Source organism: Aegilops tauschii, chromosome 4 (assembly GCF_002575655.3).
Source record: "Aegilops tauschii subsp. strangulata cultivar AL8/78 chromosome 4, Aet v6.0, whole genome shotgun sequence".
Taxonomy (NCBI): Eukaryota; Viridiplantae; Streptophyta; class Magnoliopsida; order Poales; family Poaceae; genus Aegilops; species Aegilops tauschii.
The window spans coordinates 74,344,585-74,355,726 of NC_053038.3; the positions used below are offsets into that span (position 1 = coordinate 74,344,585).

The 11,142-nt window shown below is 41.6% G+C and overlaps 1 long non-coding RNA gene and 1 pseudogene across 1 annotated transcript; both read right to left on the reverse strand.

The window, feature by feature from the left end:
- Positions 1-6,727: 6,727 nt before the first annotated feature.
- Positions 6,728-9,179, reverse strand: LOC109743086 (probable serine/threonine-protein kinase WNK9; annotated as a pseudogene).
- A 530-nt stretch (positions 9,180-9,709) lies between these two features.
- On the reverse strand, positions 9,710-10,642 carry LOC141021204 (uncharacterized). Its single transcript, XR_012181397.1, has 2 exons — positions 10,016-10,642; positions 9,710-9,936 (listed from the first exon to the last, which is right to left on the reverse strand). It is a non-coding gene; the product is annotated as an uncharacterized lncRNA (long non-coding RNA).
- Between the last annotated feature and the right edge of the window lie 500 nt (positions 10,643-11,142).

Consider the following 11,142-nt stretch of genomic DNA (forward strand, 5'->3'; position numbering starts at 1 on the left):
TTGTGTTTTAATTAGTTTTTGTGCCAAGTAAAGCCGATAGGATTTTCTTGGGTGACAGTTGTTTGATCTTGCTGAAAAACATAAACTTTTGTGCTCACGAAAACAATTCTCTTTTTTACCAGAGCATGATAAAATACCAATTCCAATTGCAGTAGATCGATATACAAATTGCTCAGTTCGTCCTAATTTTTCTGAATTTTTGGAGTTCCAGAAGTTTTCAAAATAGTCAGATTGCTACAGACTGTTCTGTTTTGACAGATTCTGTTTTCTTTGTGTTGTGTGCTTATTTTGATGGCTCTATGGTTTGCTTTGATGAGTTTTTGACATAGAAAAGTTGTAATACAGTAGATATAATACAAAAACAAAATATGAATTGGTTTGATACAACACTTATAGTAGTGGTTTGCTTTCTTACACTAACAGATCTCATGGAGGTTTTGTTGAGTTTTGTGTGATTGAAGTTTTCAAGTTTTGGGTTATCTTACGATGGATGAAGGAAGGATAGAAGAGCCTAAGCTTGGGGATGCCCGGCATCCCAAGCTATTATCCAAAAAAGAGCAACCAACTAAGCTTGGGGATGCCCCCGAGTGGCATCCCCTCTTTCTTCAAATGACCATCGGTATTTTACTCGAAACTATATTTTTTTAGTCACATGATATGTGTTTTGCTTGGAGCATCTTGTATGATATGAGTCTTTGCTTGTTTTTTTGTGTTTTAAGTCATCAATCCTTGCTGGACACACCTATTTGAGAGAGCCAAAATTATGTCATAACTTGTTAGAATTGCTCTCTATGCTTCACTTAAATTTTATGAGCAATGGACTTGCTCTAGTGCTTCACTTATATCTTTTTGAGCACGGTGTGCTTAGTATTTTTGAAGAAATGCTCTCTTGATTCACTTAGATATATTTGAGGGTTAGTAAAATTTTCAAGAAATTCTCTCTAGCTTCACTTAAATTATTTTGAGAGAAAGAAAAATTGTTATGCTCATGATCTTCACTTATATTTGTTTGAGCTTATGAAAAGCAACACATGAAAATTAGTCCCAAAGTGATAGATATCCAAGAAGGATATAATAAAACCTTTCATGAAGATCATTGGACAAAATAAACTTGATTCTTAGTAATAGTTTTGAGATATGATGATGTGATATGTGAGTTATGTTTGTGAGTAATTATGCTTTAGTAAGAATATTGGTGTTAAGGTTTGTGATTCCCTATGCAAGTATGAAAGTCAATAGTCATGCAATGAAATTATATCCTACTTGTGGTGCATTATTCGGTGTTATTTATGCTTAAAGCTTGCTTATGAGAATATCTGTTTCTTGGTTGGTCGCTTCCCAATCTTTTGCTAGCCTTCATTTTGCACTAAGTATGACTTCTACTTGTGCATCCAAAATCCTTAAACCAGTTTATCCACATGAGTCCACTATATCTACCTATATGCAGCATTCTTTTGCCCTTCCATGCAAATTTGTATGTGCCATCTCTAATTTTCAAAATAAACTTCTTTTTTGTGTGTTTGTTTCGCTCGCGGAGCAGTGAAGGGTGGCTAATATTTTCCATGCTAGATGTGTTATTCTCAAGATGAGTGTTTATTCACTTGTCATTGCACGAGAGTAAGGCAAAGGTATTAGGGATGCCCAGTCCCGAAATGCAAAAAAAATTGAATTTACTTTATGTTGTCAAATGATAAATTTCTTGGAAAGTGTTGGTATGGAGGGCAGCCGTGGATACGGCTAGCCATGGAAAGTTAAAGTATGGTGGAAAAGGAATAAACTTTATTTTCTGTTTGGGAACCGCCTATGGCATATCTAGCATGGAAAGTGTTCGGAACTCTAAGTCATTTTCGTTGGTGGGATGGATACACCTCCCAAAATATTTTTATCTCTAAGTTTTTCCCTTTGAACTCTGGCACCTCCACAAATCCCTATTTCCCTCTGCGAAGGGCCTTTCTTTTACTTTATCCAATTTTTATTTTGAGTCTCCATCTTCTCTTATAAAAGCACCAACTAGGAGGCAATATGATCGTACTTAAGTATTGGGTGTAGCTAATATTCGAGTGTGTTTCATGAATGGATCAATGTTTGAGCATGATGGGCTAGGGATAACTTATTTTAGCATTGATATTTTGAAAGACATGGTTGCTTGTTGATATGCTTGAGTATCTAAATTATCATGTCAAAACTAGACTATTGCTTTAAACAACTAAAAGTCCAAATGTCCATGCTATAAAGAAAAGAAATATAATATGACATGTTAGGCAGCATTCCACATCAAAAATTCTGTTTTTATCACTTACCTACACGAGGACGAGTAGGAGTTAAGCTTGGGGATGCTGATACGTCTCCAACGTATCTACAATTTTTGATTGTTCCATGCTTTTATATTATCAATCTTGGATGTTTTACAACCATTTATAGTCATTTTATATCATTTTTTGGTACTAACCTATTGACATAGTGCCAAGTGCCAGTTGCTATTTTTTCCATGTTTTTTACATCGCTGAAAATCCATATCAGATGGAGTCCAAATGCCACGAAACTTTATGGAGAATTTTTATGAGCCAGAAGGAACACAACGGGCCCTGGCTGCGCCTGGGGGTGCCCCGAGGGGGGCACAACCCACCAGAGCGCGCCTGGAGACCCAGGCATGCCCTGGTGGGTTGTGCCCACCTCGGGTGCCCCCCGGACCGCCTCTTTGCTCTATAAATACCCTGATATTCCAAAAACCCTAGGAACATCGACGAAATATTCATCCAGCCGCCGTAGAGTCCAGAACCACCAGATCCAATCTAGACACCATCTCGGATGGGGTTCACCACCTCCATTGGTGCCTCTCCGATGATGCGTGAGTAGTTCTTTGTAGACCTTCGGGTCCGTAGTTAGTAGCTAGATGGCTTTCTCTCTCTCGCTGATTCTCAATACAATGGTCTCTTGGAGATCCATATGATGTAACTCTTTTTGCGGTGTGTTTGTTGGGATCTAATGAATTTCGAGTTTATGATCAGATCTATCTTTTTATATCCATGAAAGTTATTTGAGTTTCTTTGATCTCTTATATGCATGATTGCTTATAGCCTCGTATTTCTTCTCCGATATTTGGGTTTTGTTTGGCCAACTTGATCTCTTTATCTTGTAATGGGAAGAGGTGCCCGGTAGTGGGTTCAATCTTACTGTGCTTGATCCCAGTTACAGAAAGGGAAACGACACGTATGTATTGTTGCTACTAAGGATAAAACGATGGGGTCTATCTCTACATAGACTAGTACAATGCCCGTGCGTTGCCACGGGCATTTGAAATATTTTGTTGGAGTTCTATATATAAATATAATGCATGTTAAATTTCATATGTATAGAAAAAATAGCAACAATGGTAATAATTGAAAACTACTTTTTTGTGTGGGAAACTTTCAATCTATTCATCTTTAAACATGGTGGTATAAAGAACATCGGAGATAATAGAAATTACAAACCACCTAGCGACGACTACATACACTGGAGCGAGACGAAGGTGTGCCACTGTCATCGCCCCTCCCTCGTTGGAGCCGCGCAAACCTTATTATAGTTGACAATCGAGAAGTCGTTGTGCTAAGGCCACATAGCACAAGGGCACCAGAGCAACAAGCATCGCCCGATTAAGAAAGTCGTAGATCGGAAGAATCAAACGTGTAAACATCCAAATGAAGATGAACACAAGGCCGCCGTCATTGCCCCTCCCTCGCTGGAGCCGTGCAAACCTTATTATAGTTGCCAGTCGAGAAGTCGTCGTGCTAAGGCCACATAGCACAAGGGCACCAGAGCAACAACCATCGCCCGATGAAGAAAGTTGTAGAACGGAAGAATCAAACCTGTAAACATCCAAATGAAGATGAACACAGACCAGATCCAAAAAGATTCACCAAAGACCTGCACCGACCGAATCCCGCGAGATCCGATGGAGACACACCTCCGTGCGCCCTCCGACGACGCTAGACGCACCACCGGGATATGGATAGAACGTGGGAGACATTATTCCTACCGAGGGACATCGTCGCGGCACACAGTCCCAACAAAGACTATGAACCTAACAAGAACGAGAACGAGATCCCTCCCGCCGGCATGGGGCCGAGGTCCTTCGCACCTCCATGGCCCAAAAGACCACCGGAAATGGGGAGGATCGGCGGCGGCGCCGATGAGAGGAAGAGGAAAGCTTGAGATCTTTTCTTGTGGAAGAGGAAAGAGAAGGCAAAGTTTATTTCTTGTTATAACTGGCAGCAGCACCGATCATAATCACAATAATTTAAATCTACTAAACTTACAATGTAAGTTGATAGAGAAAAGTAATTTGACGATGTATACATAGAGAGTGAAGATCCAACAATAATTTGTTATGAATTAAGATCTACTTGACGTGTATAAGATATTCTTGCGCAATATCAGGAATGTTGTCTTTAGCTTCATTTGCATGATATTTGAGCAAGTATAATAGAACTTCTTTCTCAACTGATAACCATCCTGCATAGGCAATATATGTAGTTAGCACTAATATTTCACCTGGAAGATCTAAAAATGTGCAACGAGAATACTCACCTTGCAAACTGAACGAAGCAATTCTTCATCGTTCCATGAGAGCATGAAATCAAAAACAATATAGCCAGGTACATCCTTGTAATTGAATTAATTAATAATATCCAGACTCTTGTCTAAAGTTCAACGCTTCTCAAGTCCTAGTAACTATTTTATATGAAAAATAGAGTAGAGTTTGAGGCAAACAAAAGTTATATAAATAGGACCAAAAATAACGGATAGATCTTTAACACCAGCTTGAAATCCAACACCTGCTTTAGTTTATGTTTGTGCTTACAACAACAGCAAGGTCACTCCGTTTGACCGAGCATCAACTGAGGCCAATACTTGAATCTCGTATTTTTTGGCATTGATGACCGATAGATACCAATGAGACATGTATGTTGCAACAGGGGCATACATAACCTATATGTTGCAACAAGAGCATGCATATTTTATTATTTCAACACCAATTGCATCAGTCCTCCAAAAACACCAATTTGATCTAACATACACCATTTCCTTTATCATTAAGTCACTCACATACACCATTTCCTTTATCATTAAGTCACTATTCTTATTCCTCCACCACCCTCTATCCATCTATCTCGGTCTCGAACTATGAACCCTCTCTGCTTATTTTCTACCTTGTGCATCTTATTTGTCCATCCTCTCAGATTTCTCGCTTCAATTAATTCATTGCTCAATTATACACATAATAATATATTTAGGTGCGGTGTTTTTTTTGGGATCTGAAACCACCTAAGTGCCTGGAGAAAAATGGGTCATTTGATTCTCGTGAGTTGTCTGTCAATGAAATCTGAACCAAATAGTTGGACATCTTTCTTCTAACATAAAATATTTTTTCCTTAGACGAAGAATAACAACTTCCTTCCCCAACATGATTTGCCCATTCCTCCCCCTCCCCATGTGTCACCAGCCCAACCGGCTGCTCTTGTTCCCTACGATAGGTGGTGCTGCCTCACCAACATGCCATCTCCGTCTCCTCCGTCGTGCTACCACCGCCGGCGACCATCCCCTCTACACCTCCTTGGGCATCAAATTTTCTAAGGAAAACACACACACCCCACCGGAAACATCAAGATTTGAATCCCCTCCACCTGGGCCGCTTCTACATGTCATCGCCGGCTCCAGGTCACTCCTGGCCGATACCTTGCCGGCGTCCCCGCATCTCGCTGGTGCTCACCACGACACCATCATCTTCTGTTATGAGGCTTTGTGCCGCTTTCACAAGAATCAACCGACACAATTGAAAGTTTAGTTGCCTGTGAAATACAATTGCACTAAATTATACATATGTGCATGTGGAATTGGGGAAGACAATGCTTCACATTTAATTTTTGTCATTGGGCATATTCACGTCCCTAGACTACACAAATGATTTTGGGACGCATGAATAAAGACATGTTGAACTTTGTATAGTGAGTTGGATTGCTTGAACATACATCATCTTACAACAATACCAGATTTCAAGGGCATGCAAACCCCAAGGAACAAATATTGCTAATCATATTTAGACAAATTAAAATCAAAGTGACAAACATTGCTTAGAGAATGGCAACCTAGAAGTGTATTGCACAAAGTGCCACTGAAAGGACTTCCAGTTTTGATTATTTTGGAACAAAATAATTGAACTAATTCCATTTGCAATTAATGATACTAATATATGATGCCAATGACAATTGTCAACATTGGAGGTACTAAGGCTCAACCAATATGAAAAGATTGCATCACTTACTCAGGAGGAGAGAGGTTATAATCTAGCAAAATTGCAACATCTTTACAGTAATTCACCAAATTTTTGAAAATGGTACTCTTAACTATTACAAGAATCCTATCGTCCTTCATACACAGGAAAGAATGACTAACAACACATGTCAGCATGTGTAACTATACTAAAGTTGTACTAAATCAAGGGACGGAGGGAGTACATGTGAAGTATTAGGTACTACAATGTGAACACTATCTAGCCAGAATACTATAATAAGCACAGACCAAAACAACAGAGTTGAAATAATGTTGAAACTAACAATAAAATACCGCCTACAAGTAGTCATGCCAAATGAATAAACAACAACCTGAGTCAAAACTTTCTACCATCCAACACAAGCCCAGCCAAAGCACTTGCTGGTTGTGCGAAGGCTCAGGACATCAAGTGGTGCGCTTCTCCACTATGTCAGTAATTTTTACATAGAAATTCCATGTAGGATCAATATCTAGTTTACATAGAAGATCAGGGTCCTCATTATTCCATAGTTTCCTTTATTTCCTAGAATACTAACTATATGTGTTCGTTTCAAGAGTATTACACTTGGTAGCAGTGTGTTCCGATGCATCCAGGAGAAATTAGAGTAGTGAATGCATTAGGACCCTGCAAAATAATATAAGCGTAGATGAAATTCTTACACATACACAACATCTGGCTCTATATCCTAGCTCCCGCGTAATTCTCACCAGGACTCGTGTTGAAGTCGCCATGCCGCTGCCGCCCTGTGTTGCAGTTGCATCAACTCCTCATGTTGATGCCCACACAGTGGCACCACTGTGCCGTAACAATCTGGGGTGGCTTAGTGTCCTTTTGTGCCCCCATCTCCAGCTCATTGCGCGCAGATGGATCACAAGTTCCCGTTTTCACAAGGTAAATCATGAGCACATTAATCTTCTCGGAAGGTATAATTTGGTGTGCACCCATATAGAAACAACAAAAGTGGCTCTCAACTATTTCAAATATAGGCCTGCTAAAATACAACACCCACTCAAGAGGGAAGTCACACAACTTGATGATTCGAGATGCTGTCATTGAAGATATTCTTGTCTGTACTACAAAACAAAGATCAAGGCAATTAAAACTATCACCAGATCATGAGTGTGTAAGACAATATATATGTTGTGTTAAACTGTAATTTTTCATGGCTTGCGAGCAATTCGCAGAACATCCATCGAACATTGCCATGGAGTTAGATATCTCCTACACCGTCAGATTTTTTAAATCTCATACTACCACCTCCAATTGATGATTCAGGCCCTGTTCGATAGCTCTATATTTTCTAAGTATTCTGGAAATACTACAGTTTTTAGGATTACCATGGTTTTAATTACTTTGAGGCCCTATTTGATAGCAAAGTATTTTTTAAGTATTCTTAGAATACTGCAGTTTTTTTACTTACCATGGTTTTATTTACAGTGACCTGTTTGGTTAGCACTAAAAACTATATTATCAAAACCAAAGTATTTCCAATACTGTGGTAAATTCTCTGTATAAAAAAAGGAACCCTTGTCTTCTTCTTTTTTTTAAACAGAGCAAGCGAAAGAAAAGAACCCGTCGCTGGCTATTCTCAACAGACTCGTCTCGCTATCGAGCCATAGCCTCTGCCGCCGCCGCCGCCACCGTCCAAAAGTGTCGACCATTTCCAGAGCCACAGAAAGGCTGGTATCTTGGTCCACATCGAACGGGAACTCGGCATTCTTAAAACAACCTGAAACAATTTGACGTGTCAGTGTAGGATGAAGTGTCAAGTTCGTTGAAAAGAGGTTTCTTGGGTGGTCTACTTACCACTGGGATCAGGAAATCTTAGCGATAAATTAACATGGTCGGTGACATGCATGTCGCCTTTTAGTGAGAATTCACCCTTCCATAGCATGAAACTGGCAGACTGCTGCCCATCTTTAGTCACACTCGAGACCAGGGAGACTGAAATAGGAGGCACTGGGATAGGCTTGTCTTTCTGGAGGAAACAGTTCTTCAAGAGCTCACTTGCACAAAGTCTTTCAGCTGCCGGAGGCAAACAGATTTCTATGAAACCTCTTACTTCTGCATCTTCAACCTTGGAAAGCACAGCTGGTTTTATACCCTATATAAAAAAGCATTGGAAGAAAATCAGTTGTTGTTTGACAGATAATCTTTCAAAAAGGATGGGTACTTTGTGGACCCCAAAGCACTTACTTCACAAATTTTCTTGTATATCCATGGCTTGCCTTCGCATTCACTGTATGGTTATTCACATGTCACCATTTCAAGCATGCACATCCCAAATGAATATATATCCACCAACTCGTTGTAATTCCCAGTGAAGAGTTCTGGTGCCATAAACTCTAATGTGCCTGCATTTTGATGACACAACTCTTGTTAGTACAAGCCTTCCTAAAAATGTTATTTCTAAGACAAAGTACGTTGTGAGTGTGTTGTATCATTAAGAGTAGATCTACAGTAAACAGAATATATGTATATATTTCACACATCTGTAGCTGTTAGAAAAACACAATTCCACACACCTTTGATACTTCTCATTTTCCGTTGATGCAAAAATGTCGCCAGACCAAAGTCGTCAATCTTCACTTGTCCATCATGACCATTTATGAATATGTTGTCACACCTTAAATCCCTATGAATAATGGATGGTTCCTGACTCTAAAGATATTCCAGCCCTGTCAATATCTGTATTGCCCATCCTCTCATAGCCTTCATACTGACTTTATTGTGCTTCTTACGGAACCTGGTTATCATTCCAAATTGCAATGATCAGAATGTACTGAATGAAAGGGCGATAAAGGTGAACTCTATGCGTGGTTAAATTTCAATCAAACTTTCTCCACACAATAGCAGAATCCAACATGGTTGGTTACTAAGAAACCAGTTCAATAAAGTACATCAACTTATAAACGGAAAGGGTAATCCATAACTGAATCAAGCAAAGCATTACGAACGAGGCGGACTGGAGTTTATATGCACATGACCTACATGTACGGGAATGTTTTCATTAGCATGCCTAGTCTAGAACATAAAAGGTGCAAGCCCATCCCTTTGCCACAAGCATTCAAAATAACAAGCCTACTGTTCAACATTTTCTCCAGTAAAATACAGGTTGCCAGGCAGGTCATACTAACTCCACGGGTTACAAAATATACAGGCAATCCAATAATATAAACATCAAGGAGAAATCCTTAACGGGAAAGCAAGAAGAAATCAACCGATCTGGGACAATTCAAAGCAGCAGACCTTAACGGGGTTGAAGCAGCAGCCTTCCCCTCATGCTCATCATCGCCTCCATGGCCTGCACACAGCCACCACCGTCACTCGGCCTGCTGCTGCTGCTGCTAAAACAACAACAACAACAACAACAACAACAACAACAACAACAACAACAACAACAACAACAACCAATTAGCCTAGTAAATCCAAAAATCCAATTGTGATGAAAAAACATGTCCACATCATGTGACTGCTGCAAACTGGACCCTTTTTTTGATACGCACATGGCTGCTGCAATACAAGCACACACAAAAAAGACATCTTCTAGTAGGAGGCAGGGAGGGTTGGAGCAGAGCATCTTCTCCATGGACCTCCTCTCTCTCCCACATGCCCTTGAATTCCTTGACACAATACAAGCAGACATTAGATGTTGGAGATGAAGAAGAAGACAAGGGTAGGGGAGGAGGGATTGGTACCTACCCTGGTCGAGGGGAGTTTCATCTCCATGGCATCCCACGGAGGGAGGCTCGACGATGGCGGGCGTCCTTGGAGGTTGAGGAAGAACTGGTCGTCCTCGAGCAGGACAAATTCATCCAAGAGACAGAGCTGCACGCGGGGGCTGGGTAGGCGTCGGAGATGAACCGCCGGAGTCGCCGGAGTTGGAGGCGACTGAAGCCCTTGCCACCGGGGAGCGGCGAATCCAGCCAGATGGGTGGACGCAGCGGCGCGAGGCGAGCACAGGAGGAGTGTGATGCGCGCCGTCGGAATCAACCGGCCGAGATCTAGATGGCAGCGGCGGAGAGAGAGTTGGGTGAGTGTGTGCGGGTGCGTGGAGAGGGCGGCGGTGGTTGGGTGGCGCCCGCGAAGGAGTGGTGAGGGGGCGAGACACCGGCGGCGGCGTATGGAACCCTAGCCCAGGTCCGCAATGAAGGCGGCGGCTTGTCTCGTTCCTCGGCGGCGGCGGCTCATCTCGGATCGGCGGCATTCCAGGGATCCGCAAGCGCGAGGGCGGCGGCGAAGGTATGGATGCGAGTGCGAGGGCAGCGGTGACCTGGAGGCGGCGGCTCCTCTCGGGGCTGGGGCGTCGTTTGAGAGATGAAGCAGATCGAGATCTGACGAGCCTCGTTGACTGTTTTCTTAGGTGCGGCCTGAGATAGGAAAGAAAACCAGACGAAAAAATACGACGAAAAAAAACCTACGAAAAAAACCGGACGAAAATGGTGGGACGAAAATAAACCCGGAACGGAGACTACCAACTGAGACATTAGGAGTAGAGATAGATCTTGTCTACATCATGTCATCGTTCTTATTGCAGTACTCTGTTTTTTCCGTGAACTTAATACACTAGATGCATGTTGGATAGCGGTCGATGTGAGAAAGGGCAATGCACGGTACCGTAGAGGCTAGCAAATTGCGGAAAGGTAAGAGTGCATATAATCCATGGACTCACATGAGTCATAAAGAACTCATATACTTATTGCGAAAGTTTATTAGCCCTCGAAGCAAAGTACTACTACGCATGCCCCTAGGGGGATAGATTGGTAGGAAAAGACCATCGCTCGTCTCCGACCGCCACTCATAAGGAAGACAATCAATAATAAATCATG